This window comes from Liolophura sinensis, chromosome 9 (genome assembly GCF_032854445.1).
Source record: "Liolophura sinensis isolate JHLJ2023 chromosome 9, CUHK_Ljap_v2, whole genome shotgun sequence".
NCBI lineage: Eukaryota > Metazoa > Mollusca > Polyplacophora > Chitonida > Chitonidae > Liolophura > Liolophura sinensis.
In genome coordinates, this window is record NC_088303.1 from 2,720,440 (window position 1) to 2,748,221 (window position 27,782).

The 27,782-nt window shown below is 39.4% G+C and overlaps 1 protein-coding gene across 3 annotated transcripts in view; it reads left to right on the forward strand.

Moving 5' to 3' along the window:
* Positions 1 to 15,436: 15,436 nt before the first annotated feature.
* LOC135475287 (protein phosphatase 1 regulatory subunit 16A-like) overlaps positions 15,437 to 27,782 on the forward strand; it is a 61,131-nt gene continuing 48,785 nt past the window's right edge. For 2 of the 3 annotated variants that reach the window (XM_064755126.1, XM_064755128.1), the window contains exon 1: positions 15,437 to 15,482. The gene's annotated coding sequence lies outside the window, so the exon portion shown is untranslated. Of the gene's footprint in view, positions 15,483 to 26,373; positions 27,102 to 27,782 lie in introns of those variants that run through there. The other variant, XM_064755127.1, reaches the window with a different exon arrangement.

Genomic DNA, 27,782 nt, shown 5'->3' on the forward strand with positions numbered 1-27,782 from the left:
AGCGCCATGCGAAGACGTGCCAGCGCTGCAAATTTTAAAGTCTTAGCCATTTCTCAACTCGAAAGTGAACTCGGGATGTTCCTTTATTAATTATTGCTCCTCTGTAAAGATGAAAGGACGTAAAATTGTAATTTCATATTTTGTGTATTCTCTAGCAAATTGGCTTTTACTGACATGACCATTGAAATCTTGGATTATAATGGATTTGGCAACAATATAAAAAGTGTTGGTCATGAATAATTTTATTATTTGCTGGACAAAAGACTAGAAAATTGTATGTTGATGTATCAGAACTTGGAATTGTTTGAATAAGTTTGAAAGAAAAGGGTTTTGGTGTCACTTAACGGGTGTTCTAAAAGTGCGGAAGACCCAATTCCATGCCCGACTGGGAGTTTCCAACTTAAATATAATCACGCTCTGACCGCTGTCGTTTTCCATCAGTCGATATCACGTGACAGTGAAATTGCATTTCGTCCGCCCATTTGTAATGGCGACAGTCAATTTACTACAGCATTGTCCATGAATGATATTACCATTGTCCACCTTGACCGCCGGAAATGCCCTACGGCAGCGATCGACGGAGAAGGGTCACCATCTGGTTCCTTAAATGCCAACAGCTTTTTCTTCCATTTGCTTCATCCTTTCGCCATTTCCCACGGCCTAAATTGGGTAAATGTCGATTTTCAACAGCCATAAAGAATCCTTCTATAGAAAGTGCTTTTGTGACCTTGACACTTCCAAGCCACTAATCAGCCAATTCCAGCAATTAATTTGCCAAAATAGTAAACACGTACTTGAGACCCCCGTCGAGGACCCATTACTTGGGCACTGTACCGATGTCACGTATTAAACAATCAGCTGAAGTGATTAGCGGGTGGAGTAACGCTATCTCCGACCATTACAGTCTGGTAAATCGTCTGAAACTCTCCTAATATTCAGCAAAAGATAGCCGATAAAACCACCACTGGACCTTTTTATATGAAAAGTGATTTAGAGCGGCTTTTTTGGATTGTGGCTGTCTGGACCAATATATTTCCTGTAATTTAGGGCCACAAGTTTCAAATAAATTCGTTTCCAGCTTATTCGATCCCAGCAGATTAATGATTATTCCGTCATATAATGATCCATAAAATACGACATTTTTGCTAATCTGATTCCAGAATACTGATATGTTGTGTTGTGTTTGGGTTTTAAGACATTTCTGGAACCACTTTTTGTTTAGCAACACTTTCGTCCCTAAATGATAGGAATGTAAGAAACGTCAGAATAGTTTCGTAAAAGTTGTCTCTGGACTGTATACTCGAAACTCCGCGTGCAGGTGAATATATTCCGTGTTGGACAAAATCATTGCTCTGATGGAATTTACATGTATCGATTAGCCAGTGGCTACATTTACATGAGCAGTCAGAAAGTAGTTAGTCGATACCATAGAAATTACTCTACCTGCTACAGCTCAGACTCGTCAAACCATGTGCTGGGATTCTCTCCCTGTCGCTTTCTATTCCATTATGAACTTGCTTGCTTTTTTCACGGCGCAAGTCAAGAGATATATTCCCATGTGTCAAGTGTGACCACTATAATTCAGCCAAACAACTTTCTGGTAAACGTATGGCGCGAAGTCTCAACTGACCCCGATCTACATTGAAGAACGCGACTGTTCGACTTTTAAAATCATGGCATTAGTTGAGAAACTGTTCTGTGTGCAAATGTCTCTACACGTTTCAAAGTATTCATTACTTTCCACTTTCCGTAAATGACGGTCAGTTTTAAAAGTGGAGAAAAGCCGAGTATTCTGGTTTACAACCGACCTTTGGGAAGTCTCTGGGGAACTTTTCCACTCACGACGTCAAACCTGCACGCCATATTGGTGGAAGAGGGGCGATCTTAGCAAACGTAAGCCCTGCTAAAGCCACCAACCGTTTACTGTCTCTAAGCTTCATTTAGGCGGTTGCTTTAACTCTGTGGTGATAATGTTTATAACTCATGATTATCAAAATGTTATTTGAAATCAGTTATGTCATGCAGCTAATTCACATTCTGATTAAAAAAGAACCGGGCGCTAAATTTGTTTAAATGTTGATAGCCCGTTGCGCCGTGCAGACTGAAGGGTGCTTCAAATGAATTACACATGATGAACAGAGCTGCCTGGAGCGGTATTTATAGCTCTGATGCAGTGGAAATGACAAGATTTATATACAACTTCATCTATGACCAAATTAATGCGGCGGATGATGATTTCCACAGCTCTTCCCCTTGAGCAATCTGTTCCCATTAGTACTGGAGTATATCGGGAATTTCTTCGCTCCATATAATAGGGAGGAGAATTATAAATTAGATGGCAATGGAAATTCTCCCATTACATATACGCCGGCTGTTGATTAGAAAGCCAATCTCCGTTCAACAACTGTCGACGCTGCCACAGGCCGCTCAATTGCCAACGTGGTTATCTTACTTTTGTCACATACACGTAAGAGTCTGGTGTATTAAGTGTCAGAGGAACTCTGTAGTAATTAGTACATTGCGTACCTACCAGTAAACCCAGCCGCAAGTTTTGTGTGGAAGCGCCGCCAGGTGGCCGTATACTAGCTCAAGTGATTTAAACTGCACGAGGGTTTCAGAGGAGAGAAGAGCATAATTAGCCTTGGGATGTTAGAGACTGTCAAACGTCCATTTATTTAACACCCATGAAAATGAGCAGGTAGCCGTATGCCAAGAGGATTTATGCAAAACATTGTCTTCTGTCAAAAGTACTTTTGTCTCACAAGGAAACCTCAAAGACAATTAATCCTAACTCAAACTATCAATACGTAGGCCGTACGTTTGATCTGACAAATGTCTGAATTGAATTGTTATAAAAATACTTTTTTCCTGTATTGTAAAAAGATAAGATTTAAAACAGGAGTCTGGCAACAGTGCTGTTCTAGTGGTCCAAAAGATAGCATAACACTTTACGCTGTACGAAGGGCAAAAGCTGTGAAGTGGAAAACGTGTTTAAGATCAACAAATATGTTAATGCCTATTTTCGGGAAGAGTTTTTTTTTTTACGACCAATCAGTACATTATACATGCATTCACTTAAAACATGTATTATCAGCGCATGAGATGCATTTATCCACGTCCTTTATAACTATTAGATCTTAACATCATTTTCGGTAATTTAAGGCCAGTACATGTCGCCTTGCAGTTGAGCCATGGTGTCAGTTCTGCCTCGATTCAGAACTCGATTCAGTTCTGCTCGTGATCAACGTGGTCACATGATCGAATGTCACTTCCTTTGGGTTGTATGCAGTCTTACGTCACGAGGTTTAGTAAAAGAAATGCGACGGTTTCCTCCATGGGCTCTGTGTGGAATCTTCCACAGTTAAACCACAGTTGTGACGTCACGCTATTGTCTGTGCAGTTGATTAGTTTTCAAGTATCCACTCCTGCGAGTTTGTGGTGTGCGTGGTGATGAGATGAGCGATAACTTGTACTACCTGAGTGCGCATTTGATTGGTATATGGTAGATTGGGATTCGAGCTCACGAACACAAGGCTTTAAACACATCCCAATATCCAACTGAGCTATCCGGGAAAACCATACAACCTTTTCCTTTTAGACGACTTTAAACTTCTGTTGTGACGTCAATCCTTTGACATAAGAATGTTATTTATGAGCGTCGAATCCTCCATGGCACTCTGGTGGCGTGAAAATCGGTTTTGTGTTTGAAAAATATCATCATCCTTTGAGCTCGCAATGTTTCGAATGAAGTGTCTAAACTCATTCGCTGGGCTTATATACAGCGTTGCCTTCTTCGCACAGCCATGCATTATCCCAGCACTTCAAGTGAATGGAGGTCGGTATTTCTGCAGATGTTCTTTATATGAAGCGACACGAACTAAGTGTTCCCTTGTAGCATCGAGGTGAGTCCAAGTATTGCCAGGGTTAGAAAGTGAATGAATTTTTGACCGGTAAATCGTTCCAGAGGACAAAAGAACAATAGCTGTTGATTCATGAAAAATAGTCCACAGCTGTGACTGTGGTTTAAGTTGGATAAAGCACGAGGCAAAGAATCCACTGCTTCTCATGCTTTATCCACTACATAAAGAATTGTACGTGGCTGTAGATAAAACGCCAGACAATTGAAGTCATAAATTACCAATGCAGCCATGTGTATTTTGCTGTGTTAGTGGATAACCGTGAGTGGATGCACCCATGACATACTAACCTGTCGTGACGCCTTGCGCTCAGTCAGTGTTGGGGCCTCCGTGGCTCCGTTGGTTAGCGCGCTAGCGCAGCGTAATGACCCAGGAGACTCTCACCAATGCGGTCGCTGTGAGTTCAAGTCCAGCTCATGCTGGCTTTCTCTCCGGCCGTACGTGGGAAGGTCTTGCAGCAACCTGCGGATGGTCGTGGGTTTCCCCGGGTTCTGCCCGCTTTCCTCCCACCATAATGCTGGCCGACGTCGCATAAGTAAAATATTCTTGAGTACGGCGTAAAACACCAATCAAATAAATAAATATTTAAATCAGTCAGTGTATTTATCTTTATTTATTTACTTGATTGGTGTTTTACGCCGTACTCAAGAATATTTCTCTTATGCGACGGCGGCCAGCATTATGGTGGGAGGAACCGGGCAGAGCCTGGGTGAAAGACTGTCAGACCTTCCCACTTACGGCCGCAGAGGGAGCCAGCATGAGCTGGACTTGAGCTCACAGCGACCGCAGTGTATTTATAATGCTACCACCCGGCTGTTTACCACAACTTACGACCTTATAATGAATTACGTAAGATCCAGAAGTACTAAGATTGCCAGTTGTTGTGATTCAATCTGAGTCAAGGTGGACCCTGAAACATAGAACTGCAGTCTCAAGCAAATAAGCGATTAATCAAAAACAGACTGTACAAAAATCAGCATATTTTGTACACGGCTACGTACGAACACATGGAACATTCACTCTGACAAGGAACTGGGTCACAAGGTCACAAAACTCAAATGAGCGGACAATCAAATAGGCGAACAGACACCCTGCAAAAGCCGACGCGAGAATTTGCATCAACTGTCAACTTATCTGAGGAAAAAGAAGAGAAAGAAATGATGAACATGCATCAAAATCTAAACTCACTGAATCGATGGTCAAGCATGTAAATAATAAAAACAAGTTTAAACTTGATTACCGAGCAGCCAGGCAATGGAATGGCAAAGATTCCACACTAGCCATATTAACAATACAGTCCAACAAATTCGCCCAATATTTTACTTGCAGCCTATATACTAAGGCAAGCCCGTTACAAACAAATAAGCGTAAAAAGTGATTTATCAGTACCATTTGAGATAAAAACTTAAGCAGCCTTGCAATTAAGAACCCCAGTTAGCATGTAAGCACAAAAGTCAGATAATACAACAGAGAAATAATATGAACCACTAACATCGGGCAAGGCCAATTATCTTATCCATTTATGGTATTATCTGACAGAGGTGTTTTTATTTGCCGGAGTGAAATCGATGCACGTACTTATTATATAGACGTTGGCATAATTGAACAACTGCAAGGCGTTTTGCAAGGCATTGATCGAGCTCTTTGGACATGGCTTATCTACAAGCTTAGATCCCCTTGTGAATAATATATAGCTAGCCCTTCCTCTTAGTGCCATTCCCATTTGTCCAGACTGCTAGTGCCATTCCCATTTGTCCAGACTGCTGGTGCCATTCCCATTTGTCCAGACTGCTTGTAATGGGTTAATTTTCAAACTTTGGGAGGGGTGAATTAATTATATATGATGAGAACATGCCAAGGTAGAGAAGTGGGCGAAAGATTAGAGAATTTGGATCGGCAAAACGTTAGTGATCTATTAAAGATGATGAAAAGAAATAGATACTTGAAGTTTAACGTCGAAAAACAAACAGAACTTACTGTCTATTTTTAATTGAGTAGAGTAAATAATTCTCAAACCAAGGGAAGCATTCGGGGCCACCAAAGTGCACATTAATTAGAAGGACTTTGAATGACCCAAATGCATGGTAAATAGTGGCTATTAAGGAATAGATCTATATTTAGGAGCCTGAGTGCCCAATGGGCCCCGTTTACTGATCACCACTCCTATTAGAGTCATATACGACCGTGTATCTAGAGGGTTTGATAGGTTCCTTGTCAGGTGAAGTCATTTCATCCTGGCTCTCTCCAGCTAGCTCGTTTTTACCATACACTGATTCCATACAAAACCAGTGTTATATGTTCAGCATATACCATTTATAACAAACGTATGAACATTGTACTTGTACCCATCATGGTCTTTTTTTCCGATTACCAAAAAAAAAAAAAAAATCAAAAGAACATTAATTCCTCCCCTGTCACTTTCAGTATAAACCACAAGAGCTAAGTTTCTCTTCGGGCTTGGTAACCAAGTTCGTTGAATATTTGCGCTATATAAGGCTGGTGCCTACCGAGACCGTTTCTGTATTGCCAGTCATTAATTATGGCACTGCGTATTCAGTGTTAATGTCAGTACAGCATATTTGCGGTCCCCTCAAAGACGTTTGTACTGTATGGTACTGATAAACCAAAGAGAATCACTCTGCACAGAGCTGCGTGGAACAGATGTCCTTGGAGATCAGATGCTGAAGATTATTAGATTTACATGATCAGCTAAACACAGATTCCATAAAGACCTTTAATGCCATTGCCATTATAGAAGGTAAAGTGATGCCAATTCGACATGAAATCCAAAGCTCTCCGCTGCATGTTCTACTACAGAGAAACCCTGGAGACAACAACCTTTAACGCGCTCCAAAAAAGGCTCACTAAAATTTTGAATAAATCATGAAGGTATGAACAGTAACGTAACCATAAAGGCCCACCAACATCTCAATGTTCCTCTTCGCTTTCAGTCAGATTCTGGCTGCGGACGTGGGAATGGACAACAAAAACAACTATCGCAGCAGTCAACATGACAAGTTGGATCCTGGGTATTATTTTTTCCTCCAATGATCCCATCAAAAACCACTTCGTTCGCGTATTGCACAGCAGATTGGCAGCTCAGAAGAATATCATTCCTTCTAATCTATCAATGTTATACCCTTTCCCTGTCCAAGTCTCACTTTCAGCCGTATGCACAGATATAAATATGCCATCCATTCTCCTAAAAAAACCCAGCTCCTGTAACATCCTTTGACTGGTACTGGAGAGATTGAGTGACAATCGTCCTCTCCGGCCTTTTTGATCTGACAGTTTCTCACGAAAAATATCTGACAACGGCAGTAAAACGGAAGGATCTTGAGATGGTGGACATGAAGAGGTAACGATGTTTTATTCTTAAGGAAGCCATTTATTCCATTAACTCATCCCTGGCAAATGACTTTGAAGTCAGAGAAATCAAATAGCCCCTACGTCGTTTTGTATGCTCTGGTCAAGTAGATTGCTGTGGCTGAGAGCTTAGAACGTTCGCGCATAAGCGAGAGACCCGGAGTATATTGTGAGTGGCAATGGCCTAAAATTCAAAACTGACAGTCGTGAAAATCATAAGGAGATAAGCAAGTGTTGGACGGTGCAGTGTCTGGCACATCATTTCTTGGGCATGGCAGTCCATTAAGGCAGGATTGTAAATGTGTTGGCTTTGGGACTGACCCGCTTTGTTGGGATACCTTCTTGATCCAAATGATGTTGAAATTGACCTTTAACTCCAAAACAAGACACAAATCTTTTACGATCGTCATATTTTCCATACTGTTGCTTTTCAATTGTAAACCGGCACAAACCAGGATTATTCTGGTGCACCATTAGTCCTCAAGGCCTGGTCCCTTGCTATTGTTTTCGTGCAAATGTCTATTAATATGATGACGACACAGAATTTTGAGTAATCCTAGACCAGCGATGTCTCATAAATTGCCTTTAACATCACTGCATGTTTTTTTTTACATAATTCATGATGTTATTGGGGAGTGTAAGTTTCTTCTTTGTGAGCAATTATATGAACGGTTAGCATATAACCCTAACTCTAGTAAATTAATAGAGGGCCGGGTTTCGCCGTGACACTGTTGTCGGTTATCTAGTTTTACTCTCCAAGCTGATGCTATTCTATCGGTAAGGAAGATGCGGCATTTTGTTCATGTCTTATAATTACGCTCAAGTTAAGCTGGCGTTAATTTAAGCATCATTAAAAACAGTCAAAATGGCAGTCTGATCACATAAGGTAAAAAAGCTGCGTTGCCATGATGCCGTGGTTGCTTGGATTTGGCTTCCTTTGATATGGATTTAATTTGACCTGATTTTATTAAACTTGCTTATTTGGTTGCTTCATGTGATTGCTTTTGATATGGATATACTTTGAGCCGTTTTTTGTTTAACATGCTTGGACATGATTTTTGCGTTGATTTGGCTTACTTTGGTTTGACCGGCTTTGGTTATTTATTTAATTGTTGTTTCATATGTTTTTTTATGGCCGTATTTACGAATGTATCACTAACACGGCAGTTTCCAACTCCGTAGGTCGAGGAAACCGGACTTACTGCAGTAAAGCACGAACAAATAATTAACATATTTTCCCACATTTGACGTACAGATGTATATTGGGGACTACGTGAGACCAGGTAAACGCTCAAATCTTCAATGATTCCCTGACCGAAACTGAGCTGTAATCGACACCTTCGTTCTAGCTTACAAAAACCAGGCAGCTTAACCACTGGACAGTGGCCCTCTTTCCGACTTAGGTTAGTTTACTACGTTGTTCATGCTCAGCATATGGCGCCGTGTTAAATTATGAGATATGAGAAATACTTTTCTTTCATTCGTTTTTTATTTGTTGTTTAACATCATATACTCAAGATTTTTTTCACATTTGACCTTCTCTGTATTCATTTATTTAAGGCAATCGGCCTCCAGCATACTTCACATAAGGTCACACAAGAGAACACTGTCGACCGCTGCTTGCCACCAAATCAAAGTCCCGAGATCAATGGATTCGGAGGAACGTTGAAAATTTCCAGTCTAAGAATGGACCTGAACCAACTTCTCGGTGACCCATAGCAGTCAGAAAGAAGGTATCGTATTTTAGATAAGCGGTCATGGGATCCTTAACCACGGTTCTTGTTCCTTTTGCATTTGAGTATTTACAGACTAGTGAAAATGTCGACAAGAAGACCACTAACTGAGGTAAATAGACAATAGGCCGGATTTCACAGCTTATCTGTATAGGCAATTGACGGCTAATGCACTGTCGCCGCTGCTCTGGTTTTACTCTCCATGCTGTAGTCTTGTATATTGCATAGATGCTTTAAATACTGGATTGAAAGTTCTGGCTTCTCATCCAAACGAGGAGCTTCCGCGTTGCATATATGAACAGTTACAATCAAACAGCAACATATGAAATACATATTTAGATTAACGACAACTTCTAAGCCATAGTTTGGTACACAACTTGGATACTGGTTTAAATTCGCCTAAAACATCGATGGCGTCTTTCCGTCATCATTTAAACCCGAACGAAAGCTTCCCTTTGTACGAATCTGTCCTAATTTCTTACTTAATAATCTTTTGGGTCTTTGGTGGTTTGTGTTGAAGATTGTTTTGGAAATTGTTCATGTGATTAAATAATTTAGTCGAGTTTCAACTCCAGTCAAACAATAAACAAACAAACAAGCGAAGCGTTTTAATCTTGCAGTTTAGTAAGGCGTGATCTGCTTTGAAATGCTACGTTTTCATTACCATTCCACATATGCAGCATTTGGTGAGAATGCCGTTATTCTTCTTCGCACAATGGCATCATATGGCATGACTGTCACAAGACTTGCGTCGGCATTGCGGTTTTGGTCCTATATAGATTATATATACATTTGCAATTTTTCTTCTTCTTACCATAGTGACTACCTTTGGGAAGATTAAAACTTGGCTTACATGGGCATTACTCTTGTGTTCGTGTATCGGTCTATACACAGCTTTTGTTCTTTACACAATATGTATTTTTTCTTCTTCGCGCTGCCATCTACCGGCAGATGGTCGAGGGTTTCCCCAGGGCTCTCTCCGGTTTCACCCCACCATAATGCTGGTCACCATCGCGTATGTTAAATATTCTTGAGTATAAGGCGTAAGGCACAAATGAAATAATAAATAAAAAAAATCTTCTTCACATGCACAGTGGCAACGCAAGGCAAGATTGTCACTAGACCTAAATTACGGTGTACAGATCGATGCATATTGACATTGCAGTGTGTAGACCTAAATATGAGTACATATGTGGAGCTATTCTTTATTCTGCGCACATTGGCAGCATTTGGCAACTATTAACATATACACACACACACACACACACACATACACACACACACACACACACACACACACACACATATATATATATATATATATATATATATATATATATATATATATATATATATATATATATATATATTCGTTAGGAATATATTGCTAACGGTTGTCTATTCGTCTACAGTTCTTGTCCTCAGTCATATAACCTGTCAAGCGCGTGTTATTAGCCATTTGTTTACATGCCGGTAAAGTTAATGAAGTGCAAAGGCCGTAAATATCGAGACGATGAGCACATAAATGTATATACGGTGCCTTCCGTTCTGTGGGTATAACGTCTACCCAAGTCACCTATCGCACTGCATAATTCCTCCCTCCTTTCAGTATTATGTAACAAATCAATACAATACTCTCCATTTACACGTTTTCCAGAGAAAGCCGAGTTCATGCAAACAGACAAGTGACCGATTAGGAATTCCATTAACCAGGCGTCGTCCCCTCACTTAGAGCCGTTGGGGGGATTCGCTTTGTTCTCCCTTTGTACTCGCGTCCTACATCTTCTAGCAACATATTCTTGTGAGGGCTGGCTCTGTGTGGCTCTATGTTGGCTCGTTTTTATACAGACTGTGTATATTCGTTGTTTAATAGGCATTATTTCGAGCCTTTAGATCATACGTAAAATGTGTTTGTTTCACAAGTCATTGATTTATAAAAAAAAGACACTAATGTGTCATGGATATGCCGACAAACACATTTACTGTAAGTTTCTAAATTTTACAATAAGTATAACTCTCATGTTGGACGGAGCATTCAGGATTTCTGACGATCTGTTGTCAGAATTGTGTAAAATTCCGTATAACACAAATCCACAGGGGCAGCACGTGAGTATCCACATGATGCCACATGAACAGTTGTAATCAAAGCACGACTGAAACACCTAGAATTTCTTTGGACCTTTTGAAATGGATTTCATGCTTAGTAAATCGACTGTCTTGCTTGCATCATCGAAACCAGATGGCTACTTCTCTCTTACGTCTTACCAGCTTTATTTACTGTTTATGTATTATTTCTTACACATACCTTTGGGAACTGGTGATATATACTTTTTGAAATGGTTCTTATCGGAGATCATCAGTTTGGAACGCCCCTTTATGGTTTACTAATGGTATACGAGCCATTACAAACAAACCTCAACTGAGAAGCCTGTACTTGTAGTCCACTGCGGGTTTCCATTAGCATGTCATACCTGGAAATATAAGCTCTTCTCTGCACCATTGAAAACTGAAGACTGCTTGCCACTTACATGTGCTTTTATTATTAGTATTTAGTATTTATGTAATCATTTGTCACATATTCCTTCAGGAAATGGTCTTTTGGGTTGGTTTGGAAAAGGTTGAAGAGTTGTATATGAATGTCGGCGGTTAGATTTTATAACCAATCACAGCAGACGGGCAATCTCACTGGAAAATGGTATGAGAAAGCCATACATACAGACATACAGGGGGACGCTACCAGGCTCAGTCGTACTTGCATAAAGCTTGTTGAATAAGCAGGTCACATGTTTTGTAAGTTTGGATGTGCTTACAAGTAGGCCGCTACTGATGTCCTAGACAAATGGATAAACCGGCTCAAACTATGTTTCCATGCACGACTCTATTCCGGTTGCTGTCAATTTTATTTCCTTTTCTTCATCAATGAAATGTATTTATGGGAGAAACACCTCACAAAAATTGCTTTACAACAAATCGTTACCATTTTAAGCTCACCACGTTCGATGCATGTCGATTCTTTTTCGGGGCAAAATATTCAAGCAGCGTTGTGGAGATATGAATTACCGTAAAGAAGTTCAGGAAGGGCTTGGGGATAAATCAACAAATCTCTGACAAGGATGTAAAGCAAATGGAATATCCGGATCTAGCACGCTGGACAGGACGTTCTCTGCGCGGAAATAACGCTCCATTTCCATGCGCCAGCACGGATAATGGAAGCAGAACAGAATAAGGCAACACCTTCTCCTGGACCAGTACATGGGGGCGAAGGTGGTTTCCGTTGTTATTAAAGAACACCTGCTCGACATAATACTGCGGTGTTCTCAATAGAACATTCTTGGCTATATTGATTCACTGGTAACACAGAAACTCAAATTTCGACATCGATATATGGTGTGTATACCATATAAAATACGGCCTATGTTCCTCAGAGATAGTACAGAGATACAGTTAATCCTTGTCCTTGGATATTTAACATTATACCGGAGTTATTTTGGTTTTTGGGGGGTTTCTTTGTTGGGAGATACGCTTGTGCAATAACGTGACTTTCTGGAACCGAAGTGCTTTCCTCTGGGCTTTACAAGTTTCCTTTGACCCATAGATTTAGCCAGAATTTGAAATCAGGTTGTCGCTTTTCCAAATATTCCTATTATTTTCCGTATGCTAATTTTGCCAGAATAGGACATGTACTCCACAACCCTCTTGGCTAAACCTAGGCTTTTAGCTAACAGGCCTCAAACACCTACATTTGTACAGGCATCAAACACCTACATTTGTACAGGCATCAAACACCTAAATTCTATATGGAAAGACTGTCCAGAATCTCTGGCACTCTGCTTCACAAACATTATTTATTTGTTTGGTGTTTACGCCTTAACTCAAGAATATCTGAATTATACAACGGCGGTCATCGTTGAGGTGATAGGAAACCAGGCGGAATCTGTTTTTCGAAATATACCACCCGTCAACTAAGATGGACGCTCCAGGCCAATAATCGAAACGCCAATTTCCAAACGACGTTTAACACAAAGTACCAAAGAACTAAGAAAGTATATAGAATAAGAAAATAGGCGGAAGAAAGCCGCGGCCATTCACAGGTTGCTGAAAGGCCTGCCCACGTGTACTACTACTTTATCTCCTTCAGTACTACTGAACTTGTTGTTCTTATACAGCTTAGTTTGTTTCACGCATTTAGTAAAATAATTAAAGTTCGCTGCAGTTGTCTCTACCAACCTATTAGAAAATGTTATTTCCGTGCAGTTCCAAGAAATAACCAAATACTTAAAATGGCGTTATTGGTTTTTTATTGGCCCCAAATGTGAGAACAGTATTTGCATGAGCTACAGGCTTCCCATTTGTCAGGACAGTATTTGAACGAGCTACAGGCGTCCCATTTGTCAGGACAGTATTTGCATGAGCTACAGGCTTCCCATTTGTCAGGACAGTATTTGCATGGGCTACAGGCTTCCCATTTGTCAGGACAGTATTTACACGAGCAACAGGGGCCCCATTTTTCAGGACAGTATTTGCATGAGCTACAGGCTTCCCAATTGTCAGGACAGTATTTGCATGAGCTACAGGCTTCCCATTTGTCAGGACAGTATTTGCACGAGCAACAGGCGCCCCATTTTTCAGGACAGTATTTGCACGTACTGAAAGTTGTTCATATAGTGTAATCTCTATAGTACCAACCCATACCCTACACTTTCATTCTTGCAAATAGTTTAAGCATTATCACTTAGGCTATGTGTCGAGCTCATGAATCAAGCCAGTAATTAACATTTAAATGAATACATAACCTATATATATATATATATATATATATATATATATATATATATATATATAATCACAAGAAATTGGTGCAAGGAATCTATCGATTCATGCCGAAAAGCAGCAAGAAATCCAACAAAATATTTCAAGACATGCACTGGCTCATTTGTGCCCTTCGGTCTATAATCCCGTTATTTCTAAATGATGTTTTATAAACGCATGGCAATCTTCCAGATCTATGATTAAGTTACTGGTGCTTTATCCGTGGCATACATGTGCGCTTCATGAATTCTGAACGGCTTTTTGTCAGATGAATGACCTAAGACAGACAGAATCCATTATATATAAAAAAAAGGAGAAAATAAAAGGCACACAAAAAGGGGAAAGAAATAAATGCCATTTCACTTTATTGTATGTGTACATTACACCATTGTCCACTGGACATTAGGGGACATTGTCGTCTTTTTGTTCATCGGAATTACCATGTTTTGCCGTGTATAATGCGTATAGTTGTGATTATCAAAGACAATGTCAATCCATTAAAAGGTAGGAATCACAGAAAGGGGTAGTCACAAAAAGGGGGAAAAGAGTATCCCTTTTAAAGACAGTGCATTAAATCACAGTCCACTGGACATTAGGGGACACTGCCTTCTCTTTGTTTATTGTCTTGTCATGCTTTGTACTGATTAAAGTACTGATTATCGTTCTTTAAAAAAATCGTTCTTATCGTTCTTTAAAAAAAAAAGGGAACCTGTTATGCAAGAGTAATATATGGTCCACATGAATGTATATTCCAGAGCTTAGATATTCAATCATATCTTGCGCCCAGTTCTGAAAGAAACAAATTGGAATATTAAACTGATTTGAAAGAGTTTCGTACATTATTTAAACGGATTTGCGATGAGTACCCGTAAAATTATTTAATCTCTGTCACCGGAGAGTCCTCAAAAGCAAAATCTTCGCAGTTGTAAAATTTGCCAGATGTGATCTAGCTGATCACATGGCGGGAAAGATGAAAGCCAGTGCGCGCGAGGTTATTTACGAGGGTAGGCCTACATCAGACTTTACATCAGCGGCCAAAATTCAGGCATTTTTTTTCTTCTTTTACAATTAAGGACTATCTTGAGGACGATCCTAAGCCTGCTTTCATGACGCACATCGAGATTTTGGCTTTGGCCAGTTCTCGTGCGTAGGGGTATATATCGGTATCCAAACAAATCTTTAAGTTGGCACCGGTATATTACATTAGCTGGTGTCAACTAAAATAAAATTTTTATAAAGATTTGCAAAGTACCATTACATATAAGCATATGTACTTAAACGCTGTCCATTTTGAATTTCGAGAAATAATAACCGTGGCGTGTGGGCCCACCGGTAGGCCTAACTTAATTATTTGCTCGTACGACAGAAATCTATTTGAAAGTCGTGCATGTCATGGACATTGGTCAACCCGGTACCCGTAATTGAAAACATTCTGATAATGCGATTGGTATGTATTCATGATGCTAATTAAGTGCATTACAGGGTTTGGTTCAGATTACTATATGTTTGATACGCTTCAGCTTGATCCGGCCAGTAAACGAGTCAAAACAAGCTCGCTCACCTGTGTCACATGACAGGCGGAACACAGCCCGCCAGCGCCCCCTGGCGTAAGAACACTTGTGCGGTGCAAAGTCGTGTTCGCAGGAATTCAGCACAGGTAAATCAAAACACCACTTATCACTTCGCGATTCTAGCATTGTTGTCTGATACTTAACATTGTGTTTACCGCCGAAAATATCTTGTGAGGTCTTGCTGATTGTCAGTTTTGTTGGATTTCTCGATCATCCTAAACTCTATGAAGTACAGTGATGTCACTTGTCCCACAAGTGCAGTGTAGCACATCACGACTCGATTTTAGTTCCTCCCTGCTCGATGTTTTCTGTAGTACCGGTACGCCAATGGGCGGGCCAGACAGGCAAGACTGCCTTCACATCTGTGTGAATCGTGTGACTACCTTTGCTAGTATTGGCGTGAGGCCCAGTGAAGACAGGGAAATACTGGAGAATGCCTGTCGTAACTTTTTCGTTTAAGCATTAGGCTAACTCATTAAGAAAAGTTGTTTCAGGCTGCTCATCCTACACTGTTCGTCATCATAACGGAATTTTCATACTAAAGGTAACTAGTCAAATCGTCTAACTGCCAAATTCGTCAGATCCTCAGTACCTAGGTCGAATCGTCCAAAGTTTGATTCAGGTCTTCCAATGTTCCCAAGAAACTACATGTGGAGTACTGCCTCCATATTATTAATGATTGGTGGAATTTAGGCAGGTTTGATAAGAAATTTGAAAAGAATTTTGCAGGGCTCTGCAAATGATTAACATGTCACGTATACGCCAAGTTGTCTTCCTAAAGTATTGCATGATCCTGCAAGTTTCTTTGAGAAAAACATTACCCGGTATATAAACTTGTGTTCACACTCTTATCATAACTTCTTACTACCTATTGTGAAACTATAGTCCATATAGGCCTATTTATTGGCACTACTCCGTTCATCACAGATATTGAAATTTTACTTCCATACCAACAGTCTACTCGAAGCCTATGATATCACTTTATTCACCATGTGCCAATCTACCATTTGAAGAAAGTCTGACCTCTCAGGGTTGATTTAGATACTGAAGGAAATGGCCTGTTGAATACAAAAAGCCTTGACCTTGGATTTACACTCTAATAGAGATCGCCAAACTTATTTTTACGAAATATGAAGTCAAATTTAGTGGCAAATTCTGACGACTTACTGGGAGCAGCCAGAAATCCATATAGGCCTACATATATTCTTGGGCTCTCTGACTCCGACATTAGAGTGAGTGAGTGCTTGGGGTTTAACGTCGTACCCGACATTAGAGGATTTCAACTAATGTATTAGACGATTTTACTTGGACGACTGGGCTGTTAGACGATATGACCTGTATTTGTATAGTTTGACCCATAGACTAACTAACAATACAGTATGCATGATCAATGAAGCCTCCCTGCCTCCACTCCCACCCTCTTTCTAAAGGACTAAAAAAGTTGTAGACCAACAAAACGTCTTTAGTATATTACATTTTATTTCTTTTTTGTTCATTTACCCCGGTAGAAGAAGATGTAGGCTGCATATATGCATGTATAGGAAGAGACAATTTTCAGCTAAGTTTCAGCATTTTTATTGAAAGATGTTTTAGGCACTGGTACCTACTTATTGGGTGAATAGTTAATATGACTGTCCACCTGATGCCTACTTGCCTAGATCAAATATTGTCACGTCATTCAGTCAGCATAAGTAAAGCACGTTTTGACATCATGGAAACATCAGGGTTGGTGAAGTGAATGTTCCGATTATTCATGCAGTCAGTCATTTAGGCTGACGTTCTTTCCCTCTACAAACCACTGAGCTTAATAATAGCAATGCAACCCGGGTCAGTGATGTGAAAGGGATCAAATAATTTCTGGTTCGAAGTGCCTTTCCACTTGACGGCAGTTACTTTTGTCCAACTGTGGCAGCTTTTACAAAGTTGTTACGCTAAATCCACTGCTCAGCAGGGTGCCAGTGTTGATTGTTTATAGCTGAGTTTTTTTTTCAAGTAAATTGAAAGAAACTATTACGTGCCAGACAATTATCTAATTAAAGCAAACTTTTACAGCATGATATGCTCATGGAATGGTAGAGCTTTATTTTGTGTTCGCGTTTGATTGTGCATTTGGTGGGGGTGGAGTGGGGTGTGTGGGGGTCAGGGATAGAACAAAATATGGTGTACATGCATAAACGTGTATCTTACGATGTTGTTGCAATTAATCTGAAAATGTTTGGACCAGTTTATTTATACCTCTATCAAATAACCAGAACATGTATAAAGTGTACAAATACAGTTGTTTTTATTGTACTGTGGTACTGTATGTGGGTTTTGTTTCATCAGTAGAGTTAAATCAAATTTAAATTCTGGTAGCATTGTAATAAAGATTGCTAATGTCGCAAATTTGTAATACATGTAGCTGCGAACCTGCAAGAAGAAGATGTCCTGTTTTCGTGCCTCTTTAAATGATTGATCCATATTAAAAGATGAGATGTCAACATGTTGACAAGCCGGCAGACAGGGAGACAGACAGGACAACTTGTTACATCCGAAAACCATTGGCCCATTTTATGTGGCTGCACGGATTTTACTAGAAAGGGACAGATTAGCTCCTGAAAATCAAGAGTTATGACTTATTCACTGAAGCATGTCAGGTATGAGAATTCTATGAAAAGTTGTTTGCCAACAGAGTAAAATGGGAAAGTTTCCTTTGTTTATCTGAGTTTGGATTGCACCTCAGTACAAGTGTACTATTTTAATGGTCTGACATGAACCGGTGTCATACGTATCTCTTACTGAAAACACTTATAAGCTACCAGGACTATGAAAAGCTAACTTAGTGCATTAAAACCAACTTTCTCTAGGCAGAAAAGGATTTCAGATGCTGTGTGAATATTTTATGTTAGCTTTGTTCTGTTACCATTGAAACATTCATGGAGAGACAAGTACATTTATGATTATGTGGTATTACCTGTGTAGAGCTGTATACGTGAGTCCCTGTAGCAATAAAAGGTGATAAAACACGGCAGGTGCCCACATACAGGTATTGCTGCCTTTCAGCTTTTTCTCAGTGTCAAGTGGATGTACCTCTTGAAGGCAGAGAGAATGTCAGGTAACTTTTATTATTCTATACTGCACACACTCAGTAAGAGATGGTATGGAAAACAGATTAAAAATTCCAAGCATATACAATGACACTGAATTGTTTTGCTCAGCCATCCTACGTCCTGGAACATGCAATTTTGGCAACTTAGTTGGAGGATAATTTGTATTTTTGAATTATGTTTTTGGTATTTCATGATAACACTACATGTATAAGTAATGCAGCATATTTTATCTGAAAAAATATGTTGATATTTAGGACTAATACATTGTATATACTTGTAGATATTTATTTCATGTAACTATAGACTTACCTGACATATAGGTGTGTAAGTTGTATAGTAGTTGTTTCTATCTGAGTGTTGTATTTAATTTCACATACTTTTTGGTGTCTATTTTTGGCAGCTGTTTAAGGTAAATAAAATTACCAACACAAACAATGCTTTAAGATAAGTAGGAAAATGTAAATATTCAGAAAAATGTTTGTACGTGTACACAGTGGTCTGTAGTGCTAATAATAGCACAGTAGTCAGCCAATGATGGCTGTGATTAGACTACATTTTCTTTTCTGGGTAAGCATGTGAATTTCTTTCTGTTGCCTGGGACAGGTAAAATGTTTGTAGTTGTTGTCAAAATCTGCTATGTATAATGAAGTGGGAAGTACTTGTATCAAAACTACTTGTATCAAAACTGATAAAAATGGTGGAATGTGGATGTCTTTTGGTCTTGATGTTTATTTTGCCGTCACTCATGAGAAAAATTGAACGGGTTGCATTTACTTTTAGTATATGAATAGATTTCTGTGGAAGATTTCAACAGCAAAGCTGGGCACTTCCTTTATTCAACTGGTCGTTGAATTATTAGAGTGTAACGGTTGTTGCATACTTCATGTTATAAATATGAAAATGTCCAGAAATAAGAAATAATGATAAGTACAAGCCATATTGCTAGGCTTTGGTGCCTGCTCTCTCAAACACATTTCACCATACAAGATAGGTAATTAACATACATACAACTGTCAGCCTGTAGGTGCACAGGTGACAAACCTTGTTAATAGTGGTATGGGCTGAGTAAGGACAGTCTGTGTGGGTATAGGTGATATAATGTGAGCAGAAATGTTACTAAGAATGAATTAGCGGTAAGGCAAAGCAGCCCTCGTGCTGGCTGGGATAGTATGTCACCATGAATCAAGGCCACCTGGTCTCTTTCTCGTGGATTTATGAGTCTGGAGCAACATGCAGATGGTCGTATATTCAGATCCAGTTACATGCACTTTCATACATCAGAGTCTAAAACATCATCTGGAACGTGTGTTTGGTTAAAATGGTAGCTGTTCATACGTGTGTTACTTAAGTGAACATGTGTAATTTAAACATATAGATACATGTATCCCATATTTATTTAGGTTTTTTGCACGCATGTGAATATTTGACATGTTGATCGAGATCTTTGGCAGTTTCAGTAAATTGATAATGAATTGAATATTATAAAATCTGGTGTTAAGTTTTCAATTCACTTAGACATTTGTCAACATGTGTATTCTCATCACGTCTGGGTGATGGCAGCACTTTGTGGGGATGGACTTGCCGTGCCACAAGAAGTATGATGTAAAACCCCACTTATGGTTGCTTCCAAATCAACCATTGCTCTTGGGTTTGCTGATTGTCATTGTCACTGGTTACTAGATGTGTTGAGTGTTACACGACTATGCTGGGAATCTGTCTAGTCAGGTGTACATGTATGTAATCAGGCTGCCGTATTTGATTTAGAATTTAGTCCATAAGCCACTTCTGTTGCTGAGTTCTGTTGATATTAAAAAAGCGTTTTGGGGTTTGTTTGCAAGGTAGACTGATATTCTAACCAAAAGTAGCCATTATTTGCCTGTAAAACTCACTTATTTGTGGGAATTTTTAGGGCACATAAAGTACCTGTAGTTGCCTTTGATTGACGACTATGGCTGCTGTCTCCTTTGTCTGCTATCTGTTCCTTGAGATTTACCTTCTGCCCGGAACTCACCTTCACGAGATGTACCAGAGTACTGTATCCTTGTTCCATTCTAAGCTCATCTGACTTCCATGACGGAGTCTGTTTGGCAATCACTGGAAAGCAAGAGATGAGAACAGAATCCAGCTCCCATGTATTGATCCCTTTCCCCTAATTAGCCCTTCTCACAGCTCCTTATCTCCACCGTTCCTTACTGGGAATTCCACTTAGATCTGTTACCTCATCCATCGGCAGAGTATGTGTTTGCTGAGAGTGGCTGCAAACTTTTTCGCTGCCGAACCACAATATGTAAAATTAACATCAACTCAAGTGGTTGTTGTCCTCTGATCGTCTCCAGAGTTGTATTGTTGTCACGAAATCAATTGCTGTGTCAGAAAAGGGGAACAGCCATGTAATCCCTTGAGAGGTATCTAAGTTCTCTGTGCCTTCCGAGCTTCATGGCATTGGTGCTCAGTGGCATCAGGCCAATTGCTTAATCCAGAGAGACAGATGAACACAAGCACTAATTACCTGAAAAGTGATGATGAGTACGTCTCGCACAATTCTTTATGTAGCGTGGCTCACTTTGCAGTGTCCCATTTTGCCAAGGTTTAGGTGAGCTCAGCTCAGTTCCTATTAGAACATGTGTAAAGGTTCAAGATAAAGTCGTCAGTTCATTTCTTCATAAGAGTTCAGTTGTGTTTTTTGCAGAGCAAAGTAGTAATGTTACTGTTCAACGAAGCTCTGTAGGATTTAGTTCTAATTAGGTCTAATTCCCCACCTATATGCACTTATAGTCATTTACTAGGGCATGCAGATATGTACCTGTATAAATGTCTAATGGAGAGGAAATTGTTTTTGGCTCAACAAGAATTGACAAAAGATTATTGGATAGTAGAGATACTAGTAGGTTGCCAGCTCCATTTTGAGATGGTCAGTCAGTAGTGAAAACCGTGGATGGCTCTTCAGGATTGGTCTGACGGCAAGAAAATGCCTTTTTGACTTGGGTTATTGGTCTGAGAACGACCATGATTCATTAGACTGAACCAACCAAACGAGGAGAGAATGAGGAGTTATTTGTCGCAAATAAATTGCTGGCTCTATTAGAGGCCTCTGAGGTGTAGAACTATTTCCGCTTGAGCTTTGCTGCCAAGGAAGACGTCTAAACAAATTATCTGAAATGTTTCCGTTCTGGGTGTAATAGTACAGCTTGATAGGAGTAGGAGCACGACAAGGACCCTAGGTTTGTGCTCATACTCTGTATTAGATTTGGACCACTTCGTGGGGATGAGGATGAAGTGTGTATTGTAATCAAGGATTGGACTCTCTGGGCTCTTCATGGACTAACGGTTACTATGATGGGGTCTGTGATGTGATATTGGATGCATCTTCATTGCCAGTGTCTGCGGCTCTTACTACAAAATGTAAGTTTCTCAATTTTTTGGCAGCTTACGATGTGTAGTCATTGCCTCCTTAGTAATATACAGTTTATAGTCAAATGCCCAGGTCTTAATATTTAAAACGTTTTAATATGGATATTCTTGTTTCATGAATGAAGCTACACATGGCAAAGGCTTTGGAAGCTCTAATCATTGTAAGCTAATTTTGTAGTAAATGGTTTGTAACCATTTTTTACGTTGAGCCTATATAAAGAGATGCTAACTGTAAGCTCTTTCTTTTAAACACATATTACTTTACATGCTTTGTATATATTTTCATATGCATACACCTTTTACGCTTTTTAAAAATTAAAAGTGTCCTCCATGCCAAAATTTTGAGCCAAACTGTCCTGTCAAATTTTAAATTCTTTTTAATGTGAATGATTAGGGCTTCACACCACATAGTCGGAATTTTAGCCAGTGGTGGTGACTTCTTTTGAATGTGGGGGGTAGATTTCATAAGATTTGAATTTAATCAGGCTGTCTGTTTTTATGGTTGGTTTCCTGTTGGATTTCTTGCTGTAACTGATGCACACTTGTATTCAACTGCACTTAGCTCAAGTCTACCAGGAATTGATCGAAATTTCTTCACAGCAAGGGAGCTGTAAACTTGTCAGTAGTTGTGGGAAAGCTTTATTAAGCAATCAATTCTAAGGCGACTTTTTTTGCTCAGGAGTTACAGATCTGATAAAAGCTTTCTTTTGGGTTGTAACAAGAAATGTTGCTGTGGAAATGGCCATTGCTCGCTCTGTAAACGTTGTACCAGCCGGTGAGAGGGTTTTGGTACTATGAGTTCATTATCTATTGTGATATGGAATAGTACACCCTCCCTCATTACATCACACTTCATCACAAGATGTAATTCAATGCGGTCATGTACAAATGCATGTGTTCTTGAAAATTTTGTCAGAGCTGTTGTTGCGCATATAAATACATAGATCTATTTTCTAAAATTTCAGTGAAGAAAATGTTCAAAATTTATATCTTCTTTCAGTTTGAGTCAAGAGGATTGGCTTTTTTCACAGCTGTTCAAAAAATAATACATGTACATGTATGTTGATTTTGTCTGGTGTGTAGTATCCACAATCACAATGTGTTCAACCCTCTATCACAGGCTATAAATGGCTATAAAGAACTTCATACCTATCTTACACAATAGCGTAACGAGCGATAGTGGTGGTACAATAAACTTTAAAATAAGGAAGTCTTCAACATCCACCATTCTCGGTGCCATAGTAGAGTTTGCTCTGTGGTTGAATTTCTGCTCATCACTTGTGGAAAGTTTCCTCAGTTCCTTTGCCAAAGTAGGTGGATTATTCTGAATATGGTGAATTTTCAACCTTTTCAGCCACTAAAGCTTTTTTTTCACTAGAATTTAAGTCTACAATTTTTATCAAAATTATGCTTGAAGTGATTCATTTGTGTCGCTAAAGACGTAAGATTCATAAAACTTGTTTAAATGAATTCTCTACACCCCATAGCTCTCTCGGGATGTTTCAGAATATTGGTTAGTGAGGCGGTTGAAATCATTGAAGAATAAAGTACTTCCTGGTTTACCGATAGGAGTGCTGAAATATATTTTAAGGTATCGTTCTTTACTAATTCTTTGTACCTTCTAAATGCTGCTGTCTAAACAGTATCCTTTGACCTCTGGCCTACGGGTACATGTAAGCCAAGTTCACACAGTCTGAGGTAGCGCCATTCTCTCTTCTCCTTATACATGTACATGCCATGGGTAATAGGTTTCATTTCTGTCTTTTTTTTTATTCCCCTCATTTAGGTGTTGTAGCAGGGCTGTAGCTGACTGTGTATGTACCTGTTTTCACCATGGTTTAGGAAAATGCAGGTGTTAATTACAGGTATGAAATCTCACGGCATACCTGTGGTGGAGTTAAGTGCTGAGCTTGTGATCTGTCTCTCTTGCTCATATTAACCCTCTAAATCTACCTCACCAGGCCACGCTAACTCTTTTTTTATCCTTTGTAAAACTAACCAGGAAAAATCTATTTTTGTGCTTTCATTAAACAAGCGAGATAGAGGATGTTTTTTTAAGCGTCTGTGTGATCCAGGGTAAGGTTTACCTTGTGCAGCTTCAATCAGTGGCAGGTAAGCTTGGTCAGACAGGGCCGGGTTATGCCTTACCTTGACCTAATTACACCATTACCTCTTCAGGTGAACCAGCCACTAGAGTCACTGTTTCATTTCCAGAAATTTTGTTTTTATTAATGTAAAAATATATCATTAGCCGGTAGTCTGTTGAATGAATGATGAATTGTATGCTTTATTAAAATGTCACATTGGCAATATTGCTACCACACCTGTATCTTGGTGAGTATGCTTTATGGTACATGTAGCTACAGTTTTACTAATGCTAGCAGTGTTTATCTGGACTGATTCAGGTGCTTGGTGTAGATTACCCTAATCTTTACAGTGTAAAAAGACCTACATGTAAAATTTCGCCCCATAAAGATATCGTTTTTGGAGGCGAATGTTAGAAGATATTACTTTTGGTGCTGGATCTTACATTTTTCCAGCCGTACAATCCAAACAAACCTCAAAAAGCTTTATATGATCAGTAAAACACTCATAATGAGGCAAAACTAGAAAGTTAGCCATAGATGAAGTTTTAGGTCAAAATTCCCTCATGTATATATGTGTACAAGAAATAAAGTTTAATGGGTTATCTTATGGCACTTCAAATTTTCAAAGTTGAAAGCAAAGTTTAAAATGTTTTTTTTCCTGACAACAAGAGCCAGCTCAAAGCTGTGTAAAAACACACCTTTATCTGCTGTTATGGTATTTTTCATGCAAAGTTTAATACACAAGCATGTAAATGATGAGAACTAAAAGAGATCTTGTATTAATGGATGGGCTTCAGCGTACATGTAGACTAGTATTTATGTGCTTGTATATGACATGTAGTTTGAAATACGTGTATGTATATGCTGTCAACAAGGTACAGCAGCATTTTCACCCAAGATTTCAGCAAGATTTCACCCATAGTGGGCTTTCATCTGTTCATTTTACAAATGGTTTGTCTGTCTGCCTGCCTCTCTGCCTCTCTGTTTGCCTGTCTGTCTGCCTCTCTGCCTTCCTGTCTGTCTTCCTCTCTGCCTGCCTGTCTGTCTGCCTCTCTGTCTGTCCACCTCTCTGTCTGCCTTTCTGCCTGTCTGTCTGTCTGCCTCTCTGCCCAACTATTGCCTTTTGTGGGATTTAACTGTTGCTAAGCTGTTTCTGCATGTATATGGTTGTGGTGAAATTTTAATAGCTGAAGTATAAATCAGTGTTTATTCTCCTACAGAGTTTATACCTAGATCTATATATGTGTAGTAGCAATTTTTTTCATATTGTCTGTTACATTGGAGTGTTTATGTAGGTCATCTGAGATGGAATATAAGCTAGTGTATACATACATGTATCTGGGTTGGTGTGTGTGTGCCTGCTAAACATATGTACACACAATATCATTCTTACAGAAGTGTGTATGTACTGTGTATCTTGTACTGACATACACTCTACAAGTGAACACTGTCAAGCTGTTGTTGTACAAAACCTGTAGTATTCATACATGTGCAGATCCTATTACTTTTTACCTGTACTTTAATACCACTAGCCATCATATGTTATACATGTAGGTTGTATATTAATGAAAAATATCAACGTATTGTGTTAAAACCTCAGTCCAATAAATATATTCCACTAGTTACAATGTATGTATGTAAGAAAGCCTTCATGGAATTTAACTGTAAATCCCCCACCCCTCCCCCATACCCCTCTAAACTTGTTCTTTCCATTTCGTTGGTATTAAAGTTATAGGTCATGAAACCGATTGCTACACTTGCTATTACATGGATAATAAGAATAGGTGATAACAAAAGTTTTTAGATTAGGCTGTTGATCTACATGTACAGAAGCATGTGTGCAAGCATGTGCACGTGTTGTTGTTGTCAGGGTACAGCCATCTTTTATGTGTACAATACTAAGGTGTGTGCATTTACCTGTACACGGTATATCCCGACGTCACCTATATAGGTGGTGTGCTGACTGTGAAGATGCTGTGCTCCAGTATGTGTGAGTGTGAATTGTTACAGTGGTTGTCTTAGTTATGTCCATACTGGTGAGTAACTACTTGACACTGTCACGAATATTTAACACGGGGAATCCAGACACAGATGTTATAGATAGTCATGTAGATATACACTGTATCAGAGGACAAGTCTCTGTATATAAGGCCTGTATGTGTCTCTCATTAAGCTTGTCTCGGCAGTCCTATTTAATCTTCTTATAAAGCTAGTGCAAGTGGCTCAGTCTACTACAGTGGAAAGGGAAAGTTGACAAGAGGGTGCCTCTGCCCCCTGCAGTGTTTTATTAGACTATAGACTAGTGTACCCTACATGTACAGTGTATGCATAGATCAGCACCTCTATAAAGCCTGCACTGGTTGAGCAGTGTGACCAGTCAGCTGTGAAGGGCCGTCAACCCTTCACCACACAAGGCCTGGCTTGGGGCCTCTTTGGGCATGGAAGACTCTTACTGTCTCTTGCCATCCATGACGTGCTCTGAACCTGACCTGAATCACACGGGCCAATTATGAAGGTGTAAAGGCAGCTAGTTTTGCATATGGAATTGTCATTTGGTAGATAGCATACCATGCAGCTATGAAGGCTGAATAGCACATGCCGGCATGAGAGTCTATAGGCTGGCCGATGCAGCCGGTGAGACACTTCCTAGTGGAGCACAGTGTACTTGTATATAGTCCTGGTTAGTTTTGTGTGTAACCTTCACATAGGCCTGCGCTTGTGGGGCAGCACTACATACCTGTTTACATTGGGAGAAGCATTACTAGTCTGGTTGTGTTGTTACCTGGTTGGATAGGTACTACCTGAGCTCAGGTGTGCAGTTAAGGTGTGAACATGGGAAACTACATCAACATTCCTCTACAGATCTAGGGATGTGGAATTTTCTTTACTTATCAGATGATCACAGTTTTGTTTTGCTGATCTCGGGTACTAACGGATATTTCTTAACGGCTCTAGGGGTCCGTTGGACTGCGTGTGTTGACTGTTAGGGAGACATACCTGGAGGTATTAACACTCAAGTCCAATATTGATCAGCACTGCTATGTATATGGGTATTGTTTGATGGATTACACCTACAAGTATATCCATCTATAGGCGGCCAGACTTGTGACAACTCAGGGTAAGTTCTTCTGGTGTTGATATGATTTATGGTGGCACTTCCAAACTGTAGCAAATCAAGGCACATTTATCATACGTTCAAGGTCTTTACAATTGTATTTAAAGCAATACGCACTTGTATGTAGGCTTTACATTTATACTTGTTACTATTTAAAACAGTACGTACTTGTATGTAGTCTTTTCATTTATACTTTGTTACTATTTAAAACAGTACGTACTTGTATGTAGTCTTTTCATTTATACTTTGTTACTATTTAAAACAGTACGTACTTGTATGTAGTCTTTTCATTTATACTTGTTACTATTTAAAACAGTACGTACTTGTATGTAGTCTTTTCATTTATACTTTGTTACCTGTTACTGTATGTTTGTGTGAAAGTCGAACAGTTCCTTACCAAAACCCAGTGGTTTATTCTGGGTATCTCAGGTTTCCATTGGCAGTATACTGACTAAGGTGAAATATTCAATGCTTTTTATATATTTACAGAAATACAAGATACAATAATATATCGATATAAATCATTAGTGGAGTTGGACTTTAATGTAATTAAATTAATTGCACGTACTTACAACAGGGTCCATCCCTCGGGGCTCACTCCCATTCCTGTCAGGTTAATAATGGTTTCAGAATCTGGTGTTATTAGTTTGTGTTCGGATGGGGATGTCATTATTGTCTGATGTC